General features: G+C 49.1%; 1 long non-coding RNA gene across 1 annotated transcript; it reads left to right on the top strand.

Annotated features, from left to right (window-relative positions):
* Positions 1–2077: 2077 nt before the first annotated feature.
* On the top strand, positions 2078–2756 carry LOC306815501. Its single transcript, XR_013777410.1, has 3 exons — positions 2078–2206; positions 2452–2639; positions 2729–2756. It is a non-coding gene; the product is annotated as an uncharacterized lncRNA (long non-coding RNA).
* The last annotated feature ends 20226 nt before the right edge of the window (positions 2757–22982 follow it).

Here is a 22982-nt window from a genome sequence, read left to right as displayed (position 1 = left end):
AAGATCCTGTCAGGCTTTCTTAGACACTTGGGGTGAGGAATTCCTTCAATCACGGGCCACTTTGGGTGGGGCTGGGGGCAGCCCCAGGGCTGGTGGCAGTGTGTTCAAGGGCTCTTTGTGACACGGTGCAGCATGGTCACCATGGCATGGAACAGGACAGGGTGTCAAAGGGCCCTTTGTGACACGTGGTGATATAAGAGCTGACGGTGACACGGCCACGGCACAGTGCTCAGAGCACGCGACGGGACAGGAGCGGTGCCGTGAGGAGCCCCCGCACAGCGCACTCGTTCCTGTCGGACCCGGAGCTTTTCTGAGAGTTATTCCTGCAGCTGACTTCCCAGCCAGACTGCAGGACTGTTTGTCTCACGGCTTTCCCAAGGCACCTTTCTACAAGGTGCCCTCAAGGCCAGACTGAAATGACAGGCAGATTTCCCAGCTGTTTCCCACTCTTCAAAGTGTTCAGAAGAATGAAAAGGAGAGGCTCTAGAGTCCACCCAGCACAAGAGCCTGAAGAGCCAGAGCCATTTCAGACAATGCAGGATGGTGAGAGGCACAGCTGGGTAAAAGAGCTGATGGCTGCTGCCAGCTTGATCACTTCCCATCCCATCCCATCCCATCCCATCCCATCCCATCCCATCCCATCCCATCCCATCCCATCCCATCCCATCCCATCCCATCCCATCCCATCCCATCCCATCCCATCCCATCTCATCCCATCCCATCCCATCCCCTGGGGACATGCCCAGGCACAGGACAGAAGAGGGGCTGGGCAGACACCCCGCAGTGCCCATGCTCGTGTTCCCCTGGAGCATCCCGGGGCTGTCCCTGCCTGTGGAGCGCAGGGCTGGGCTCTGTTCTCCGGCCTCTCCCGCAGCCCCTCAGCTCTGGCTGTGCTCGCTCTTTGCCAGGTGCAGCCATGGACCGCACACACAAGCAGGACCCCACTGGTGGCCGCTTCCGCAGTGCACTGAAGGTACGTGCAGCCATCCCCACCTGGGCTGGGCCTGCTGTCACTGCTCAGCCCAGCACAGCGCTTGGAGCACTCCATGGAACTTGCCTCTCCTCCCTGTCCTTTGTTCTCCTGCAGATGCTGCAGAAGTTTGTGCCGGTGCGACGTAGAAAGACCAGCACAGCAACAGAGGGCACAGCTGAGCCTGACTCCAGCCTGACCGAGCTCCAGGCAGAGCCTGATGTCAGCCCAGATGTGCCTGAGCGCTCAGAAGAGTCTGACACTGTAAGGAGTGATGACAGGGTGCAGGCTGACATGGCAGTGATTGAGGATGTGGGCATGACAATTGCTGACACTGGAGAGACTCAGGGCATCACAAACACTGACACCACTCCCACTCTGAGTCACTCTGAGGAACTCATAGTGGATTACTTCAAAGACCGTTGTGCTTCTCAGCACCACTTAAGCAGCCTGTGGCCAAGGCTCCATGCCTCCCAGGACTGTGTGCCCACTCAGGCCATGGTCACTGGGCCCCCTCAGTCATTGAAGGCAGAACAGCATGGCAGGAAGGGAAGCACTTCTCTGGGGAAGTTGGGGACATTACTGCCTCTGGCAGCTTTCCGAGTCTTCCCATGCTTTTTCAGGTGCCCGCCACAGTGAGATACATCCACCAGTGGCTCATGGCCAATGAGACTGATGAGCACAGGGTGGAGAGGTCACTGCTGGATGTCACCGAGGCACAGCCCACTGATGTGGTGATGACTCTCCTGTGTGTGTCCCCATCGTGTGACAGGTATAGGGCCCACCTGCCCAGAGGGTCAGGGCTCACCAGCCCATCACCCTGTACAGCCTGTTCTAGCTCTCTCTGAACAACAGAGAGTTCCAGGGCCCTCTGGCTGCTCCCTTTCCCAGCCCTGGCTTGTCAGCACCCACCCCATGCTCCCTCCCTGCCCCTCAGGAGCCTGTCCCCACAGGGCTAAACTGCCTGGGTGCTGCTGGTGCGGGGCAATGGGCAGAGGCAGAGCTGGCAGCCAGCTTAGGTCCCTGCTGCTGCCCAGGCCGCGGTGCTGTGTCTCAGACTGCCCTGAGACAGAGTTCTGACCCTACAGAGCTGCTATGGCTATGTGGAAGACAATCTTGTGCTCGCCCAGGACTGCAAAGCTGGCACGGTTGAGACTCCTGGATGTGCTGGGGAGCTGGCCAGAGCACAGCACGTGCACCTCCGATGGGGACACAACAAGAGTCTTTTCCCTGGCTGTGAGTTTCTGGAACTGGCTTTTTTCTCACCCCAAGGCTGCCCCTCCTGAAGCTCTCCACCCTCCTTCCCCCACCGAATCTCCCAGCCTGAGGTGCTGGGCTGAATCCTGGCCTAGGGGCAGCTTCAGGGGCACCAGGCCCGGTGCTCCCCCTGCGTCTCCCCTGGCCTCTCCCTGCCACGCTTGGGCCCTGCCACACGGATACCTCAGCACTGAGCGCTGTCTTGGGGTGTTTGTCCTTTGCAGGCAACTGTGGTGATGTGGAAGATCCTCCAGGAGCCCTGCATCCCACACATAGTGACACTGTATTTCACCCGCCTGTTTGTCCACCTGCTCTTCCAAGCGTACTTCAGCACATTGGATACACCAGAGGAGGTTGATAAATTGTGGAAAACATGCCAGAAAGAACACGGCTTTGCTGCCAGCTCCAACAGGTTTTCCATCCCAGTCCTTCTGTCCCTGCCATGTCCCCAGGGCAGGAGCCAGTGCTCCCAGCGTGACCTGAGCTTTGCTCTGCACACAGGTTTGCACTGGAGACCCTGAAGTCCCTGCTGTGCCGAATGCAGTGTGAGGATGTGGTGACGGCAATGGAGTGCAAGTGTGGCTGGGACACGCTGCTGTCTGCTGACTCCCAGCACTATGCCGTGGGTGTGCTGGTCAGGTGAGACCCCACCCTCTCCACTCTTTGTGCTCTGTGTCTGGAGTGCCCTACACAGTACCCGTGCTCATGGGCCAGAGGGCCTTGTCACTGAGGCACAGCCAAACAGACTGGAAAAGACTGGGAAAGAAGGGTGTCCAAAAGGAGCTGCCTCCAAAATAGCTCAGGTCTCCTTGCAGCAGGATGGTGGGGAAAGACCAGACCTCTGGGAATCAGTCCTGGGAGAGGTTTGTCCCCCTGACTCAGACCTTGCTTTCCTTTTCCTCCTTTCAGAGCAATGCGCTCCTCATCCACACCCTTGTTTTCTGGGATTGCATTGTACCTGCTCAGCCTGCTCAACATGGAGATGCCATGCTGGGATTTTGCTGCCCTGGCATTCATTGTGGAGGTGAGCCTGACGGCCAGCGCTGTCTCCCTGAGCTGCCTCCCAGCTCTCTGGCCTCTCATAGCCACACCTGCCTGGGACGGTGCCTGTGCCCTGTGCTGCTGTCTGGGCCCAGCCCTGTGCGGTTCTGGGCTCCTGCCGGCCAGGTCCCTGTCACTGCCCTGTGCCTTTCAGGTCTTGGAGTGCTTGGATGTGTCCAAATACGGGGCCAGTCTCCTGGAGATCATCTCAAAGAACCTGCAGAGCGAGTGCAGGGAGAGGCGTCACCTGGCGCTCAGATGCCTCATGTTGCTTGGCCCCATGAATCCCCCCATGGTGAGAAGGGAGCAGCTGCTGAAGCCCTGCCAGCAGCATGAGCCTGGGGCATGCAGTTGCTTGCGCATGGCTGGGCTTTGGGTGCTGGGGCAGCTGATCCCAGCTCTCCTGCCTCCTGGGTCAGCTGCCCACGTTGTTTGGGACAGGCCTTTGGCCTCTAGGCCCTGTGACAGCAGAGTGGCCTTTCACACAGTTGTCTTCCAAACAGGCAAAAAAATTGTGGAACCTGACTGACAATCTTGTGGACATCCTGCAGGAAAACAATAGCTTCACTGTCAGGAAGACCATCGTTGTACTCCGATATTTGTTCCTCCACAATGGTGCCCCTGTACGCAGCCCCATCGCCCTGCGGCTGGCTGAGGCGCTCCTGCCACTCTTTGACCACGTAAGGCTCTGTGACCCAGGCCACGGCCACCGACTGCCGCCCAGACATTTTGTGACCCGTGAATTTCAACGTTGGTGCCCATGCGGGCCTGAAGGAACCAGTGCTTAGGACTTTTTTCCTTCCTTTCCTACAGCATGAAAGACAGGTGCAGCTGGGATCAATTACTCTGTTTGAAGAGATGATAGGTTTAATAATGAAAAAGGATAGAAAAGCTCTGAAGACACACATGTGGCAGAGCGTGTTCCCACTCTTCATCTACTGCCACGATAAGAATCCGGATGTGGCAGAGGTGAGGACTCGTGGGCTGCCCGTGTCCCGAGGGAGGGTTTTGCTGCCTCCTGCCCTGGTGTCTGGTGGGCTGCAGCCTCCTCCAGGCCTTGGCACAGGGACACGGCTCCTGTGCCCGGAGCTGTGGGGACATCTCTGCATCTCTGCTGGTGTCCAGGCCTCTCGGACAGCACTGCTTTGTGTGACCAAGTTCCTCAGGAGGAGGGATCTCATGCAGCTCGTCAATACAGCGCAGCTGTGGAAGTTGGCCGAGTGCCTGGTAAGGACGGCCTGGAAGCGCCAGGCTCAGGCTGGAGAAGCCCCCTGAGCGCGGCGCTCACTGTGTGCGGCTGCAGCTGTGGCCCTGCCCAGCGCTGCCCGCAGGGGCCGCACGGGCCCGAGCCGGCTGCCCTGGGAGCCCTGGCCCGGCGGGGCTGCGGGGCGGGCCGGCACCGCGGCTCCCCGGGCAGCAGCCGGCCCTGTGTCCCTGCAGAGCCCGGCCGGCGGCTGCTGGCCGCGCCTCAGGGCTGTGTGGGCAGGGGAGGCCGGGGCCGGGCGTGGGCAGCGCCTGCCAAAGGGCCGGAGCCCGCCCTGACCCTTCACTCCCGCCGCTCTCTGCAGCTGGCAGAGGACAGGAGCCGAGCGGCCGAGCACCTGCGCCAGGCCCTGCCCTACCTGCGGAGCCCTCAGGAGCCCCTGCGAGCGGCGGCGTTCCGGTTTACGGGTGAGCCCAGGCTCCCTCCCCGCTCTGCCGCAGCTCAGCCCCAGCCCCGCCTGCTGCCCCGGCAGCTTCTGCCACCCGGGCCCGGCGCCACGGAGCCCCGGCTGCTCTCGGGGCTGCTGCCGCCCTCTTGCAGCCGTGCCCTTGGTTGGCAGCGTGGCTGAGCCCTGCCGGGCCACGAGGGCCAGTGGCCACAGGGCTGGCAGTGCCGCTGGCAGGAAGCTGTGCCACTGGGCAGAGCCGTGACAGGGTCTGTGTTCCCAGGGATGGCCAGGGAACTCATGAGGGAGAAGAAGGAAGAGCTGCAGGTGCTCGATGAGGGTGAGTGAGGGCAGTGGGCTGTCAGTGGGGCTGGCAGGAGGAGCTGCAATCCCTGCCCTGCCTGCGGAGGGGTTTTGCTTCTTGTGTGAATGAGGGCTGGCGTGGGCAGAGCTCACAGAGATTTCCGGGATGCGGGCGGGGGGTTCGTGGCCAGAAACTTGATCCCGTTGGTCCCCTCTTGGCCATGCCAATAGCTGGGAGGAATGCCCCTGACAGGAAGATCTCCTCGGATTCCCACAGATCCGGGCTTTGACCGTGGCTCTGTTCCTCTCTCTTCCAGCCCTTCAAGCGCTGAGTAAAGACAACAGCCCTTCCCATGCAAGCCCAGTAACTCAACTTGCATTCAGGCAAAGAGCTGCAGAACTACGTTCACCTGATGGCTCAGACAAAGCAGCGTCCCTTTAACACCTCCACGTGCCACAGAAGAGGAGACCACCTGGAGACCAAAGACCAGCTGGAGCTCCAGGCAGAGCTGATGATTGTCACAGCTCTTGTGGCTTCAGCCGTCTCCCTGCTTGTAGACAGCTCCCTCTCTCCAGCCTTCAGACTGTGCCCATCCCTTTTGTTCCCCCTCCACTTTTTATCCCTTTTGACAGCTCCCTCCCTCCAGCATTCAGAACTGTCCCATCCCTTTTTTTCATTTCCATCCCTTTGCTTTGCCTTTCATCAATAAACAGTTTGGCTTCTTCACTTTGCCTGCATCTCTGTGGAGCTAAAGCAGCACAAATCCAGAGCCCTGGGACACACAGGCCCATCCTGCTGTTCTCTTCTGTGCTGTGTTTTGTGCAGAGACGCAGAGGAACAAAGGCAGATCATGTTAGAAGGGTCTCTATGCTGTAAGATGTGCTAAAATCAAGGAAGCCAAGCCAATAAAGCCTCTCCAATATGGGGGGCAGTATTCCAAATATAAGTAGAAAGAAGCCGAGGAAATGAACTACATCACACTGCCTCAAACCCTCCAAGGCAAGTGCTACATGATCACAATTGTAGAAGCCACCACTAGATCATTATGCACCCACCTTGTACCTCACACTACTACTCAAAACACTGTCTGAAGCCCAAAAAAGCAAGTCCTATAAAGACACAGCACCCCTGAGAGAATCACCGGACAACAGGACCCATTTCAAGAACAGCCTTAGAAACACCTCAGCCAAAAATCAGGATATTGAATAAATAGATCATATCCCTTATCACACACCAGCTGCCAGGAAAGTTGAACAGTACAACAGACTACTTAAAATGACCCTAAAGGCACTTGGCAGGGAAACATCCAAACATTGAGAAATAAACTTTACGAATGCCACCTAAATAGTCAACACCTGAGAATCCATCACTCAAGCAAGTCCTGCCCAGTCTGAAGCCTTACACACAGTGGATGGGGATAAAGTCCCTGTAGTACACATAAAAGGTACTTTAGACTGTTCAGATTAGGCCCGTCTCAACAAAGGCAAACCAATCCGTACAATTGTTTTTGCTCAAAAACCCAGTTACACTTAGTAGGTAATGCAGAAAGATAAAGAAACCCATTGAGTACCACAGAAAAACCTAATCTTAAGTGAGAACTGTGTGCAAAGTTTCACTGTGAATAAAAATACATAGTAGAGATGAATGAATGTATTAATTAAGGTAGGATGCAGATGGGAATAGAATAAGGAGTAGATCATGTCTTAAGTTCCAATGCAAGGTGCAAGAAGTATACATTCTATCAGCATCTGCTGAAACCAGGTGGAGCAGGGCTCCTTATCTCTTCCATGACCCATCCCTCACAACTCCTCCCCACAAGGAGTTATACTTTATGGGACATGACCCACCCAAGGAGAAAAGCCAAGGATTTCCTACCTAAATAAAATCTGAAATTTGAAACATCAGAGCAACCTTTCCCACTAAATTCCCAGAAGAAGACCAGGCGTATCATCATCACCACTAGCTGTTAAAGAAGTAACTACACCCTTCTCCAAAATCATTGCTTCAACAAAACCACATCTGTCACTCCAAGAAAACTACAGGTACCATTATTCAGACTGTAACCAACACCCTTGAGCAACAGGTTTACAGGTTGCATTCTGACCTTGCCAGTGTTTTGGTCTTTATATTACTATACTTTTATTTTCATTTTCCCAGTGAAAAACTGCGGGATCTCTTTGTGTTCTCGGACAGTTCTTAGGGACAAACTCCAGAGCCCAGTATAAGCTGATGGTTACAGTAACAATTTATTACACACACACAGAGGGTGTGGGTATTGTGAAATCCTACCGAGGGCTGCCTGCTGCAGCCCAAAATAGGACAGGAATTGGGAATGGGATATTGGGATAGAAAAAGGATAATATAATGAAGGGAGGGAGGAAGAAAGAAATGAAAATCAGAGGGTAAGCGTGAGGAGGAGAGAAAGGAGGGTGAGGGGTTACGAGAGAGAGAGGGAGAGGAGGAGTAAGGAGCGAGGAAAGAGAAGGGAGTGAGAGCAAGAGAGGAAGAGTAAGAGAAGTAAGAAAGGTAAGAGAAGAGAGAGGAGAGAAAAGAGAGTGATTTCCCATTTACAACACTTTAAATTTCTTCCTACTATGAATATTTACATTCCCACTAGCCAATCTAGTACAAAATACAAATTTTGTAGCATTTACATACAGCCTATAGGAGTTTTCATATTACCATAGTGTGTTGTACTTAAGCCTTTAACAAGGACTTTGACACGTTTGTAGCAGGAGTCATTTTTTCATCAAGGAGGGGATTACCTAGCAGGCCACTCCATTGTCTTCTAGTTACTTAGTAACTAAAGCTTGGTGTCTCGAAAGTGGCTATCATTTCAACATCATTTTCAGAATTTATGCTTTCATGTTTGTGGGGTTTCACCATTTCATTCTCCCCAACATCTCCCCCGTTTTGTTCAACAACTAATACATTAGAAATTGCTTTGGTTATCATCTGTCGTGTACAATGTAGTATGCAGGGTACAAACACTATAACTACAATTATTACTATTAGAATAAACAAACCTATTTTACAGAGTTCCTTTAGCCAAGAGGTAAGTTTCCAATCATCAAACAAACTGTCTAACCAGGTAGGGGTATTTGTAGTGATTTGGTCAGCCAAATTTTTTAGATTTTGCAACTGTTTATGAATAGAAACAGAATGGTCCGATAAATTCATGCAACACAATCCCTGAAAATCCTCACAGCCATGTCCATGAGCTAGTAAAAGGAAATCTAGAGCAGCTCTGTTTTGTAAAGTGGCCTGTTTAACTGCTTATTCATCTGTCAGTAAATCACTGATTGCAATTGAAGTGGCATTAACTTCTTTGCTGAGCCAACATCCCAATTTGTTTAATTGTTTCAGGGCAACTGAAGAACTTAGCTGAGGTAAATAGATGCTTGTGACAATTGATAGTCCAGATTTCCATGGATGAAAGTCACTATCACAGTTGCTTTCATAGTGATATCCTGTGGAGGATCTAATTTTTCTATTTTTCTTTTTGACCACCTCTTTAACACTGGGTGCAATTATTGTGAGCTGTCCTAGGGCACAAGGGCCACCCTCTATATATGCGGGTAAGCCCTGCCAGGGTCTGTCTCTGAAAAAGAGCCAAATCCCTTTGGGAAATCGTATTGGAAGTTTGCTTAATTGACTTGCATGCGGCTCAGAGTATTTGAGAAGTTTAGTTGGATTACACCAAAAAGTCACATTGCTATAAGCTGTGTGATATGGGGTAACATTTAAATGAGGACTGTCTCCTTCCATGAGATCAAAGATGTAACAGCTGTCCATAGTTACTGAACCTAAGATTTCCAGTTCTTGGAGATCAGATTTGTCAACTTTAGAATTCTCAATGTGAGTTTGATATTTTTGGCTGGGATCTGAAAGAGCATGAGGATCATGGTATGGCCAGTACCTCTCAAGAGTAACATTATCAAAACCTTTAGGGAAAGGTACTCCAACTAAACAGGTTGAAAAGGGTTTTTCAGGACTTGTATTAGATAGGCAAATGGTATCAGAGCCTGCAGATTTGGCGAAATTAACCCAAATATTTGTCTTTGGTTGACTTTACAGGTAAAGCTTGACTACAAAAACTAAAAAAAAAGAAAAATAACATGCATTCACACAATCGATACAGCTCCTTTATTTTCCTGAGCTGTTTCTGGCAGGTCGCTTTCTCCTGATGATTCTGCACAGTTCAGGTCTGGGTGCTTGCTTCCTGGCTTCTCACAGGATCACTGGCTGCTGTGGGGGTTTCAGGAGGCTTCGATGCACAGTGGGGCTTCACATTCTTTGCTGGCACCCACTTGAGTCCTGCATCTGTGGAAACACACACAAACCCCTTTCCCCATGTTATGAGGTTGTATGGTCCCTCTATTCGTCCTGTTTCTAAGTTTTTAACCAAAACTGGGGGTGCTCCTTCAGTTTTGCTTTTCTGTTATTTAAAAAGTGTCTATAAATAGGAGGATCTGGCTCGTCTGCTGAGCTGTTCAAAAAATTATAGACATACAATGCTTTATTTAGCCTCCTTTGAGGTGAGGCCTGAGGATCTCCCCCTTTCTGTTGATCTAAAATGCATTTTAGAGTTTGATGTGCTCTTTCTATTATTCCCTGACCTGTGGGGGAGTGGGGTATGCCAAATGTATGGCGAATACTCCAATTATTTAGAAATGCAGCTAATTCTTGTGAGGTATAGGAAGGTCCATTATCTGTCTTAACTTCTTGGGGAATACCTAGGTAAGAGAAGGCTTGTGAGAAATGGTGGCAAACATGCTTAGCTGTTTCCCCTGTATGTACAGAAGCAAAAACTGCGTTAGAAAATGTATCAACAGACACATGGATGTTTTTAAGCTTCCCAAAAGAGGGATACTTGGTAATATCTGTTTGCCACTTCTACAGAATTTCCAGCCCTCTTAGGTTGGTGGCTCCAGTAGCAGGGAGCGGCAGAACTAGCTGGCAGTCAGGGCAAGCTCGTACAATATTTTGTGCTTGCTCCAAGGTAATATGAAAATCTCATTTAATTGCCTGTGCATTTTGGTGAAAAAATGCATGGCTTAATTTGGCTTGTTCAATAGTGTTGGGCAGAGTTGCAGCAAGAACAGAGGTAGAATTTTCAATGTTTGCTGTATCTTCCTCATCAGAGACAGCTGATGCCAATGCATCTGCTCGAGCATTTCCCTCTGCCATAAATCCTGGGAGGCCTGAATGGGCCCTTATGTGGGAAATAAAATAAGGATTAGTTCTGTGAGATAGGGTTTGGTAAAGACAGGTAAGCCAAAGACATAACTTGTTAACATCCTTTAGAACTGATCCCTCAATTCTCTTGACAATATTAGCAACATATGCTGAGTCAGTTATCAAGTTGAGAGGTTCTGGAAAGAGCTGAAAAGCCCTTACAACTGCTACTGATTCTACAATCTGAGGAGAACCTTCAACCTTTTGAACATCTTGTTCCCAAGCTTTTGTTTCCATATTTTGCCATGTAACTACTGAATTGTGCGTTTGCCCTGATCCATCAGTAAAGACAGTAATTGCTTCTAAAGGTTCTTCACTGATCAGAGGTTTTTCTTTGTAGCATAATTTAGCTTTGATCATTTTGTGTGCTGGATAATGAATGGAGCAAATGCCTGGAAAATCAAGCAAGGCATACAGCAAGTCTTCTGATTTTTGCATTGCCCATTCAAAATAAGTTTTCTTCATGGGCAAATAGATAATTGCAAATTCACAACCTGCTATTGAAACAAGCCTTGCTCTACCTTTGATGATGATCTGAGACATCATTTCTAAAGGTGTGAGGATTGTCTTTGGTGACCTGTAAGAAATGAAAACCCATTCAATCATTAACAAGGGATCTTTTTGAGAGGGGTCCCATTGAAAGATGAGATCACACAGTCTCAGCTCTTGTCCTAAAATTGCAAGGAAAAAAGGATTTATCTGGCATACAGCAATTTGCCTGCCTGGTTCACAGGGTTTCTGTTTGAGCTGCCAGTGCAGCGGTTTGTGATATCTGTGCATTAAGAACTCTTTCAAGCTGTTCTGCGAGGATTTTTCCCAATTCATTTGCTTGGATAGAAGCCACGTGCTGCGGACTTCCGATTTTATTGCAGGCATTTATCATTTCGGGCACTGTTGGTTTGTCCTTCGCAATGGCTTTGATGGCCCTTTTACATTCTGCATTGGCATTATTTTCACTGGTATCTCTTATCATTATCGGGTGAGCGATGTTATCAGCACACTACCTTTCAGAAGCCTGGATTACTCTATCCACAAATGTGGTGAAAGGTTCTGCTGGGTCTTGGGTAATCAGGTTATAGGACTTTTCAATGACTCCTGCAGGCAGAACCTGCAGAAATGCCTTGCGTGCCATTTTCTTAATATCATCTAAGGCTGCTCTGGGAAGATTCACCTGATCTTCATTTTTGTCATCGGGATGGTCACCAGATAACTTAGATATGGTCAGAGCACGCAGCTCTACATCCGTACTATCTCTGTAAGTTGCTAATATTTCTGTGAGCATCCTTTTCCACTTCAATTCCCATTGGAGATATTGTGAGTCAGTAAGCGTGACCATCGCGAGGTTTTTACAATCATTCGGTGTAAGTGTGTGTCCATCCAATGTACTTTTTAGCACCTGTTTGAAATAGGGTGATGCGATGCCATTATCCCTTAATGCCTTCCTTAATTCCTTAATCTCATGAGACTGAATGGGAGACCACCTCCTGGGACCACCGGGCTGGGGATTAAAGATGACAGGTAGTGCCATCACATTAAGGCATTCATCTTTACAAATGTCCCGTCTAATTTTTTGCCAGTCCGTCAATGCGGAAGCATCATAATATTTTTGGGGTTTTAAATCTGGCGGAGTTTGAGGATGCAGCATCGCAGTTTGAAGCTGAGATGTCTTTTGCATGATAGGCAAAGTATTTGCAGGTGTAAAATAGTTCCTTGTTTGTTCCATTATTAACGGGGGCGCTATGACGTCACCTCCCCCTCTGTCCTGTAGAAATGTGTCTGAACTGGGTGGATTCGGCGGTAGGTGCGGTGGTACTGCTGGAGGCTCTCGGTGTACCGGGATGCTGACTGCGGAGCCGTGTCATTGAAATGCTGGGATATGCGCCACATTTAGGTCCGGCGTAGGGAAAGCTGCAGAGGGATACGTTTGAGGACAGGCACTGGGACCCAGGAGCGGCGTGGAGAGCGCAGGCGGCGCTGGCGAGCTTCGTGCATGTGCTGCGGTCGTGTCCGGAGCGGCGGAGGTCATCATGGCGGGCGGCTGCATGGCGGGCTGCGGGCGGCCGGCTCCGGCCAGTTGTAGGGAGGGTGGAGCAGTGCTGGCATAGGCGGGCAGTGGAGCTGTGTTCGGGGGACCAGCAGCGGGAGTCGGGAGCGGGGCGGACTGCTATGGACCGAGAGGGGCCGGGAAGGGCAGAGACGCGCTGGCGGGCACGGACTGCGGCGCTGTCTGCGAGAGAGCCGTGTCCGCAGCGGGAGACAGAGACAGGGTTGCAGTGGGGGGCCGGATCAGAGACTCATCGGGTGGCATGGGAGCTGGACACGCAGTCATGGCCAGGGCCATATGCGGTACAGGCGCCCCGGCGGATCCGGCGGCGGTGACCGGGGGCTGCGCCGCCGCTAGCGACACGGAATAGCCGCCGAGCAGCGGCGGCTCGGCCGCGGCCAAGCTCCGGACGGGACGGTGCGAGCGGCGGCTCCACGGCCAGCGCGGCTGCGGGGCCATGGCCAAGCGGAAACGCTTTGCCGCAGGCGAGCTCCGGCGGCTGGTTCACTGTCCGACAGGCTCCCCCCGGTGTGGGAAAGGGGACCGTCCCCGGGGGCGCCTGCATGGAGTGAAACGGCGCGGTCTGGCTGGCCGGGGCTGGGGATTGCAGCAGGGGTGTGTTTATTAAAGCCGTGGACACAGCAGAGGGCTGGGCATGTAACGCGCCGGGCACAATGGGCTCCACGTGCGTAATGGCGGCGGCGCCTGGCGGTGGGGGGTGCAGGGGAAGCCATGGGCAGGGGGGAGGAGGGCAGGGGCGGCGCGGCGGCAGCAGCAAGCAGCGCGGTCGCGGCGGGGGCAGGGGCGGGCAGGCACGCAGGGGCGGGGTCGATACGCAGCCACACGGGGGCTGGGAGTCGGGACAGGGACGGCTGGGGGCACCGAGGGGGCGAGGCTAGGACGCGGCGGAACGGCGGGCGGAAACGTGAGGATGGCATCCGAAGCGTCAGGATCGGGGGGATGAGGGGGGAAGCCAGCGGCAGGGCAAGCGCAAGGGGTCCGGGAGCTGCGGGAGAGGGGGCGCGGGGGGGATGGGGCCGGGGACGGGTGTGGACACTGAGGGGGCAGGCACAGGAGCGGCAGATGGCGCAGAGCAAGGGGCGGTGGGAGCAGCGAGATGGGTCACAGGATCAGGGGTAGGGAGAGCGGGGTCCGGAACGGCGGGAGGGGAGGGCGCAGTGGCAGGGGTCTGCGGGAGCGGGGATGTCAGGGCTGCGGGGTCCGGGAGGAAGATGGAGGGCTCATCGCAGCGTGAACTGGCGATCGTGGGGGGTTGTTATGGGTTATGTTTTGACTGGCTCCTCTCCCTACCCCCCACTGAAACAGGGGATTTAAGGGTTAAATAGAATGAAGAGTAGCACATATGTTTTCAGTTACTGTGTGCTTATAAGGAAAAGAAGGTACAACAAGAGACCCCTGATGTATAGGTATCAGTTACTGTGTGCTTATAAGGAAAAGGAATGCACGATAAGAAGACCCCTGATGTATAAGGAAAGGGGCCCCTCTTTGCAAAAGTGCAAAGTCTGCAAAATATCACGACCAAGAGGCTAAAAGCGCATGCGTGGAAAGACAAGGTGAAGAGTTCAACTAGTGAGGAAGACTGTTACTTCATCATTTTCTGCCCACAGACTCATTTGAAGACCACCGACTCAATTAACTACGCAGCCGCAATGAATATGCAACTAATCTCCATATGAAGCGGGAAACAGGCGGGGCAGATAATCAATATGTATAGGCGATTTAGAATATGCATGGACTTCCTAGATAAATAGAAGGTTAGAATCATGTATGGTACGCAGGATTTGGGAGGATGCTCTCCCCCTGCGTCCAGCGCTGAATAAAATACGTACCTACTCCACAACTTTACAGGTTGTGAAGTTTATTTTCCGCGCTTCATTTGGCACCCCAGATGGGACCTTCCTGTCTGCCTGCGGGATCGAGCTGAGGGCCGGACGACTCCACGGCGCGCCCCGGGATTTCCTGGAGGAGACCCCGACCCCGGCTCGCTTACTGCAGCGACAGAAAGGACCACTGGCTGGCGGATGAAATGGTACGTATTAATTCTGGGGGGTTTGTAAGACATATGCACGCGTGATTGGAGGGCTGTTGATAAATCGCAGGAGACGTCCTGCGTACAACAAAGTCCCTGTGGAGGTCAGGCTTGCAAGCAGCAGGCCGGTGGAGTTACCGGCAGAGGGACACCGGTAGGGCCACTCCATTCCCTTAACCTCCGGGTCGAGAAGGGAGGAGGGGGGCCGGTGAAGGAATTCGCTGACTGATAGAGCAGCCGCGGAGCGACCCTAGAACGCGGGTCGAGTGGATTCCTGTTCCCAGGTGGTGTGTGTGTTGGAGTCCGGACATTGCGAGTGAGGTGAGTGACTGAGTGAGACATACCCAGGAGGGGAGTAAGTGTGGGGTATTCTTTTCAGAAAGGCAGAATTGTGTAATGTGCGGCGTGATGCGAGCGGGACTGTAGCTGTGCTGAGAATATAATGATTGTTGGTAGAAAGTATGAATAATAAGTGTGCTGTGTTTGTACAAGAGTGAGCGTGCCGTGTTGGTGCATTGTGTGCTTCGTTTGCGTACTGAGAAGAGTGAAAAAGGGGGTCCGCTTTTCAATGGTTTGGGCGTGATCCTCGGGAGTTTGTGAACCTAATAGACTGCCAGATAGAGAGAGGAAACAAATTGACTGATCTAGCAGTTGGTATTGTGTGTGGGAACGGGATTGGAAAGAAATTTTAAAGTTCAGAAAGGTGTAGCTTAGGTGTAAAGTGGGCAGGGGACGAAAAGAGAAGAATGGGATCTACACAGAGCACAGAAGTCCCTAAAGCCAGCCCTTTAGGGTGTATTATAACACATTGGAAAGAAGTTGCAGGAACTGGCGGCACTGAAAATAAATCCACCCTAATTAAATATTGTAGCCAGTGGTGGCCACTGTACAGACTAGACCACGGACTAAGGTGGCCACCTACCGGGACTTTAGATGATGATACTCTGTTGCAACTAATGTTATTTTTAAGAAGAGAGGGCAAATGGAGTGAGGTTTCCTATTGTGACATGTTCTTCTCTCTCCGAAACCACCCTGAATGGCAGAGAGACTGTGGGATTAAGGCACCCTCTGACCCTTTAGTTCTAGCCCTTGAGAAGGAAAGGAAAGCAAATAAAGGGAAACTTGAAAGGTGTTGTTCAGCATGTGATATAGGTGAGCGGTGTACCAGATTAGACAAAATGCACAATTTGGATATGCAGGAACAGGGTATGAGTGACCTATTCAAATCTCCTCCTCGAGCTCGGAGAGAGGGAGAGGATGATTCAGAAGAACTACCTGGTCTAGCCCATTCTCCTCCCAGAAGCCCTGTGTCTTCTAGGACGAGAAATAAAGTGCTACAATTCCCTTTGAGAGAGGCTGTGGGACCAGAAGGAGGGAGGGTTCTAGTAAAAATACCCTTTTCTACTATTGATATAGAAGCATGGGAAAAAGTTGCTAAAAACTACCGTAGTGACCCAATAACTACAGCAAAGCGTTTGCGGTATATTATAAAACAACATAATCCAGATTGGTCTGATATGCAATTATTGCTGGATGCATTAACTGAAACAGAAAAGCAATTAATCCTGAAAACAGCAGGAGATCTAGCAGAGGATTATTATAAAGCCCAGCAATTGGATAAAAAGGACTATTTTCCCCTCCAGAATCCACAGTGGGATCCAAACAGGACAGCAGAAATGCAGAAGTTAGAAAGCTACCAAGAATGGATAGCAAAAGGGATGGAACGGGCAATACCTAAAACTATAAATTGGTCAGCACTATATGCTGTTAAACAAAGTCCCTCTGAAACACCATCTGAATTTTTGGATCGATTAAGGGATGCAATGCGCCGCAATAGATCTCTGGACCCTGAAGCAGAGGTGGGGATTCAACAACTAGTGAATTTATTTTTGGGTCAATCTACGGGGGATATTAGGCGTAAGCTTCAAAAAATAAGAGGGCCCGAGGCAAGAAATCTAGAGAATTTACTAGATGAGGTGTGGAGAGTATTTAGCAATAGAGAAGAGGGATATAAGCAGAATGTGAGGAAATTGGTGGCAGTGGTGAGAGAAGAGAGAGGAGGACAAAGTCGTGGGCAAGGTCGACGAGGGGGACAAGGGGGCCCACCTCGATTGGGTAAAGATCAGTGTGCGTTTTGTAAAGAGTTTGGGCATTGGAAGAATGAATGCCCTAAACGGAGGAGGGACAAGGAAAAAGACGTGATTGCATATGCAAAAGGAAACTGAAGGGGACCGGGAGATCGACCCCCAGCAGATCCCCTGGTTATAACAATGGAACTGGGGGAGGAGGGAAAGGAAGTAGAGTTTGTAATTGATACAGGAGCAACATATTCAGTATTGAATAAGGCCCTGGTGCCTGTGGGAAAAGATTATGTTACGGTACAAGGAGCCACTGGCCAGTCTGAAAAGGCTTATTTTTGTAGACCTCTAAAATATAAATTTGGGAAACAATGGGGCACTCATAAGTTTTTATACATGCCAAATTCCCCAAAGGCGCTCCTGGGAAGAGACTTATTGGAACAATTACAAGCGACCATTGTATTTAAGAATGGGGAGATTACTTTGGAGGTAAATGATGAACAATATATAGAAGTATTGAGTTTAATATTGACAGTCATTGAAATTGAAGAAGAAATTAGAGAAGAAATAATTAGTCAGGTGTTCCCCGGAGTATGGGCTTCCAATGTGCCAGGGAGAGCGAAAAACGCACCTCCTATAATAATTAAACTTAAAGAAGGGAAACAACCAGTTAGGATCAAGCAGTATCCTTTGAGAAAAGAAGACAGGGAAGGAATTAGGCCAGTGATTGAGAACTTTTTACAACTAGGATTACTAAAAGAATGCCAATCTGATTTTAATACTCCTATTTTACCCGTTCAGAAACCTGATGGGTCATACAGGGTGGTGCAAGATTTGCGAGCTGTTAATAAGATAACTGAAGATCTTTATCCAGTAGTGGCAAGCCCATATACTTTATTAACATGCTTAACACCAGAGTTTACTTGGTTTACTGTTTTAGACCTAAAAGATGCCTTCTTTTGCCTCCCTCTCCATGAAGCCAGTCAGAAAATTTTTGCATTTGAATGGGAAAATCCTAAAACTGGACGGAGAACTCAACTCACATGGACAGTACTTCCCCAAGGGTTTAAAAATTCTCCTACTTTGTTTGGAGAGCAGCTTGCCAAGGACTTAGAGGCTTGGGAGGCCCCCCCAGAAGAAGGAAGGCTGCTGCAGTACGTAGATGATCTTTTAATAGCCACTAAGACGGAAGAAGCATGTGTGGCCTGGACGGTGAGTCTCTTAAACTTTTTGGGACTCCAGGGGTATAGAGTATCAAAGAAAAAGGCTCAGGTGGTGAAGCAGAAGGTTATCTACCTGGGGTACGAAGTTAGTGCTGGACAACGGACCTTGGGGCAAAATCGTAAAGAAACAATATGCCAAACTCCACAACCCCAGACAATAAAGGAACTGCGAACCTTTTTAGGGATGACAGGGTGGTGTAGGTTGTGGATTTACAACTATGGGTTGCTTGTTAAACCTTTGTACACGCTTATGGCAAATGGCAGCAGAGATCTCAAGTGGACTAAAGAAGCCACCCAAGCCTTTCGTCGATTAAAGGATGCTCTTATGTCAGCCCCAGCCCTAGGACTTCCTGATGTAAGTAAACCATTCTTTTTGTTCTCCCATGAGAAACAGGGGATTGCCCTGGGAATACTAGCACAGAACCTAGGGCCATACCGAAGGGCAGTTGCTTACTTCTCTAAACAGCTGGATGCAACGGCGAAAGGATGGCCAGGGTGCCTCAGAGCGGTGGCAGCTGTTGTGATGAATATTCAAGAGGCACGCAAATTCACCCTGGGCCAGAAAATGACTGTATTAGTATCTCACACAGTATCTGCAGTATTAGAGGTAAAAGGGGGGCACTGGCTTTCCCCACAAAGGTTCTTGAAATACCAAGCTATTATGGTGGAACAAGATGATGTGGAAATAGTGGTGACTAATATTGTCAACCCAGCTTCTTTTCTCAGTGGAAATCAAGGAGAACCAGTACACCACGATTGTCTGGAGACTATCGAAGCCACCTACTCCAGCCGACCAGACTTGAAAGACACCCCTTTTGACGACGCAGAAACCTGGTTTACTGATGGAAGCAGCTACGTCATCAGTGGGAAGCGATATGCTGGGTATGCAGTTACCACCAGTAAAGAGGTACTGGAATCTGGACCTTTGCCAGTAGATACCTCTGCACAGAAGGCTGAGATAGTTGCCCTGATTCGTGCCTTGGAAATGGCAAAAGGGAAAAGAATAAATATATATACAGATTCAAGATATGCATTTGGGGTTGTCCACGCACATGGAGCTATCTGGAAAGAGAGAGGACTGTTAAATTCACAAGGAAAGAACATAAAACATGCACAAGAAATAATGCGATTATTGGAAGCAGTCCAGATGCCTGAGAAGGTAGCAATTATGCACATTAGAGCACACCAGAAGGTGAGCTCAGAATTGGAAGAAGGAAATGAGCTGGCGGACAGAGAGGCAAAAGAGGCAGCAAAGGGTGAGATAATAATTGAGGCAACCTTAATTCCAGATGGACAGATATCCCTTGAAGGTAAGCCGATATATGATAAAAAGGATAAGGAATTAATTGAGGATCAGAAAGGAACATATAATGAGGAAGGATGGGCTGTCACTACAGAAGGGAGGCTGGTTGTCCCCTCCCACATACTATGGTCCCTAGTTAAAAAGGAACATCAGAAAACACACTGGGGAGCAGATGCTCTATATACCCATCTAATTGAAAAGATTACTGCCAGAAATTTATATGCTATTGTTACCCAGGTTACTCGGCAGTGTGACCTTTGCCTCCAGACTAATCCTAAGAATACCCCTAAACCAAAACTTGGTCAAATTGGAAGAGGTCAGGGGCCTGGGCAGCAGTGGCAAATTGATTTTTCAGAACTTCCAAGAAAAGGCGGGTATAGATACTTATTGGTGATGACAGATACCTTTTCAGGGTGGCCAGAAGCCTTCCCAACTAGAACTGCCAAAGCCCGGGAGGTAACTAGAGTGCTGTTACAAGAAATAATACCACGCTTTGGAGTTCCAGCCACTATATCCTCAGACAGAGGACCACACTTCATTTCAAAAATAGTGCAACAAATTAGTCGCCACTTGGGCATAGATTGGGAACTTCACACCCCTTATCATCCTCAGTCAAGTGGCCAAGTAGAAAAAATGAATCATTTAATTAAACAGCAAATTGTGAGGTTAGGACAAGAAGTTAATTTGCCCTGGCCCCAATCACTCCCATTGGCATTGATGCGAATTCGAACTAAGCCAAGGACTAAAGAAAAGTTAAGTCCCTTTGAAATGCTTTACGGGAGGCCATATGGAGTGCAAAAGGGAAATTCTACCCAAGTCGGAGAGGAGACATTGGCCACCTATATGGTGGCTTTGAGCAAACAGCTCAGAAAAATTGAAAAACATGTGGCTGGAACTCGGGGCAGAGGTCTGGATGGACCAGTGCATAATATACAGCCTGGAGATTATGTATATGTTAAGTCTTTTACAGAAAAAACCCTCGAACCACAGTGGGAAGGACCATTCCAGGTGCTACTTACTACCTTCACTACAATTAAGATCAAGGAACAGAGCGCTTGGATCCACCATTCTCGGGTGAAGAAAGCTCCAGAAGCTCCTTGGAAAGTAATATCTGGTGATAACAGACTAAAGCTCAAGTTTACACGAACAAAATGAGCATATTACAGTTAAGGGTGTTTGGTGATTCAGGACGTAGAAATTTAATTGTTTTGTTTGTAAATATAATTATATTCCAAGAATTGGAAAGTACCTTTAGCCAGAGTGATGTTGAATGGCCTTGGTCCCAGGCTTTTGTCCGGTCTACCGGATATATGGGGAAGGTACAAAATTTGAACCTGTCAACTGTAGTCATGCATGAAAACCAGGTATATGAAAAGCACGAGTGGCAGAAACAAGGGTTGTGGTCACTTCAAGGGACTGTGGGAGAGACCATCAGAGTAGGATGTCGAATGATTAATGGAACTAACCATGAGAAACCAACTAAAATCAGTGTCTCATCTCCCCCTGCAGGCGGACATAATGAGATTTGTAAACAACACAGTGGGCCACATTGTTGGTATAATTTTACATTAGATAGGACTGTTGAGGTGGTATGCCTTTGGGCTTATAGAGATCTTGGGCTCTCATTTAAATTTAGAATAAATACCATAACTGAACCTGTTCAGGTTCAGACTCAGAGTACACCACTTGAACTTAAACTTATGATTTATGAGGTAGGCCCATATATAGTGAGAAATACAGGACAACAGCAATTATTATTCAATCCAGAATGGTCTCTCAAGCGTGTTGAATTGCTAATACAAACCAATATTTCAGAGATTCAACCAGCCTGTTCCCCCTTCCTAAAACCATCCCTAGAAGGGTGGACAACATGGTTACAGAAGCAAGTATACCTTAGGAATAGGATGCGAAGAGATCTAACAGGAATGTTTGGAACAGGGTTAGGAATATTGAATGGAATTGACTCTGAAATACTAGCAAATAAGTTAACAACTGCAACAGATGATTTCACAAAACTGAGGCAACCTCTACAATCATCCTTATTGGCATTAGGAAATAGCCAGTGGCAGGTTTCAAAGGTGTTACCGAACTGGGAAAAGGCTGAGGACCAGGACCATAAGTTAATAATAGACGCACTTAGCACGGTTCAAGATAATGTGTCTTTAGCTTTCAGTTGTGTACAAGCGCAGTTATGGATTCAATCCGCAGCTGCCTTGGCTATAAGAGAAGGGAATGAAGGCACTTTTCCAATTGAGGTCCGAAAAGTTGTTTGGGACAACGCTAATGATTTTGAAAGAAAATTCCAATCCTGGTGGACTCTAGTAAATTTCACCTATGATCCTGTTACTAATATGGCCACTACCTTCGTGCTTACCATACGTAATGCTACAGTTTATGCTATTCACCCCATCATTGCATTGGGACTCAATCATGAGGGGACGGTGTTGTACCCCTCAGAGCATAGGGCGTGGGCCCGGTCAGTAAATGGGAAATGGCAAACTGTGAATGTAGAATCTTGTGTTACTCGAGAACAACAAGGGTTTATCTGTGAAAGCAATACAATTGATGCTCAAGATGTATGCCTTGACACCGAGCAGGGTGTATGCCACTTTGAAATTCATCCAGATGCTGATCAAAAGACTATACTTATATATACTGGTCAAGGATGTGTATGTTTAAGAACCACTTGTGTTTTTGTAAACATAGACAACGAGAATGTAACCCTGCCTGTTAAGAATAACTCTAACGTCTGTATTTGTAATTTCGTTAAAATTATGGGATGTGATTTTTCATATTCGTCACCAGTTACATCCCACCAGCTGATAAGGTCTAACTACACGACATACCACAAACTGTCACCTACGCCCATTGGAATGAACCTCACATTGGTAAAGAAATTGGTAAAACATCATGACTTAGCAAAAATTTTGGAAGAAATCAAAGAGAGTGGGCAAAAGACTTTAGTCACTGTTCACCATGATATCCAAGAAATAAATAGAGTCTTAGAAAGGGTTAAGAAGGATGCAAGCCACAATTGGTGGGATGCCCTTTTCGGGTGGTCCCCAACTGCAACTGGAATTTTAAATACATTATGTCATCCAGTAATTGTGTTATTGGTTTTAGTTAGCCTAAGCTTACTGCTGTCTTTTGTACTACTTATTTGGAATTGGAAGATGCTACAACGGATGGCAATACTAACTTCATTGTCGAGAGTACATGGGAAGGCATTAAGAGATACATATCGTAAGGATGTAGAAAAAGAAATCTTGTATTAAGTAAAAGAATTTACTAATTTTCTAGAAAAGGGGGGACTGAAACAGGGGATTTAAGGGTTAAATAGAATGAGGAGTAGAACATATGTTTTCAGTTACTGTGTGCTTATAAGGAAAAGGAATGCACGATAAGAAGACCCCTGATGTATAAGGAAAGGGGCCCCTCTTTGTAAAAGTGCAAAGTCTGCAAAATATCACGACCAAGAGGCTAAAAGCGCATGCGTGGAAAGACAAGGTGAAGAGTTCAACTAGTGAGGAAGACTGTTACTTCATCATTTTCCGCCCACAGACTCATTTGAAGACCACCGACTCAATTAACTACGCAGCCGCAATGAATATGCAACTAATCTCCATATGAAGCGGGGAACAGGCGGGGCAGATAATCAATATGTATAGGCGATTTAGAATATGCATGGACTTCCTAGATAAATAGAAGGTTAGAAGCATGTACGGTACGCAGGATTTGGGAGGATGCTCTCCCCCTGCGTCCAGCGCTGAATAAAATACGTACCTACTCCACAACTTTACAGGTTGTGAAGTTTATTTTCCGCGC

The sequence above is a fragment of the Erithacus rubecula genome (assembly GCF_903797595.1).
Source record: "Erithacus rubecula genome assembly, contig: scaffold_145_arrow_ctg1, whole genome shotgun sequence".
In the NCBI taxonomy this organism is placed as follows: domain Eukaryota; kingdom Metazoa; phylum Chordata; class Aves; order Passeriformes; family Muscicapidae; genus Erithacus; species Erithacus rubecula.
This window is presented reverse-complemented; position numbering and strand designations above follow the sequence as displayed.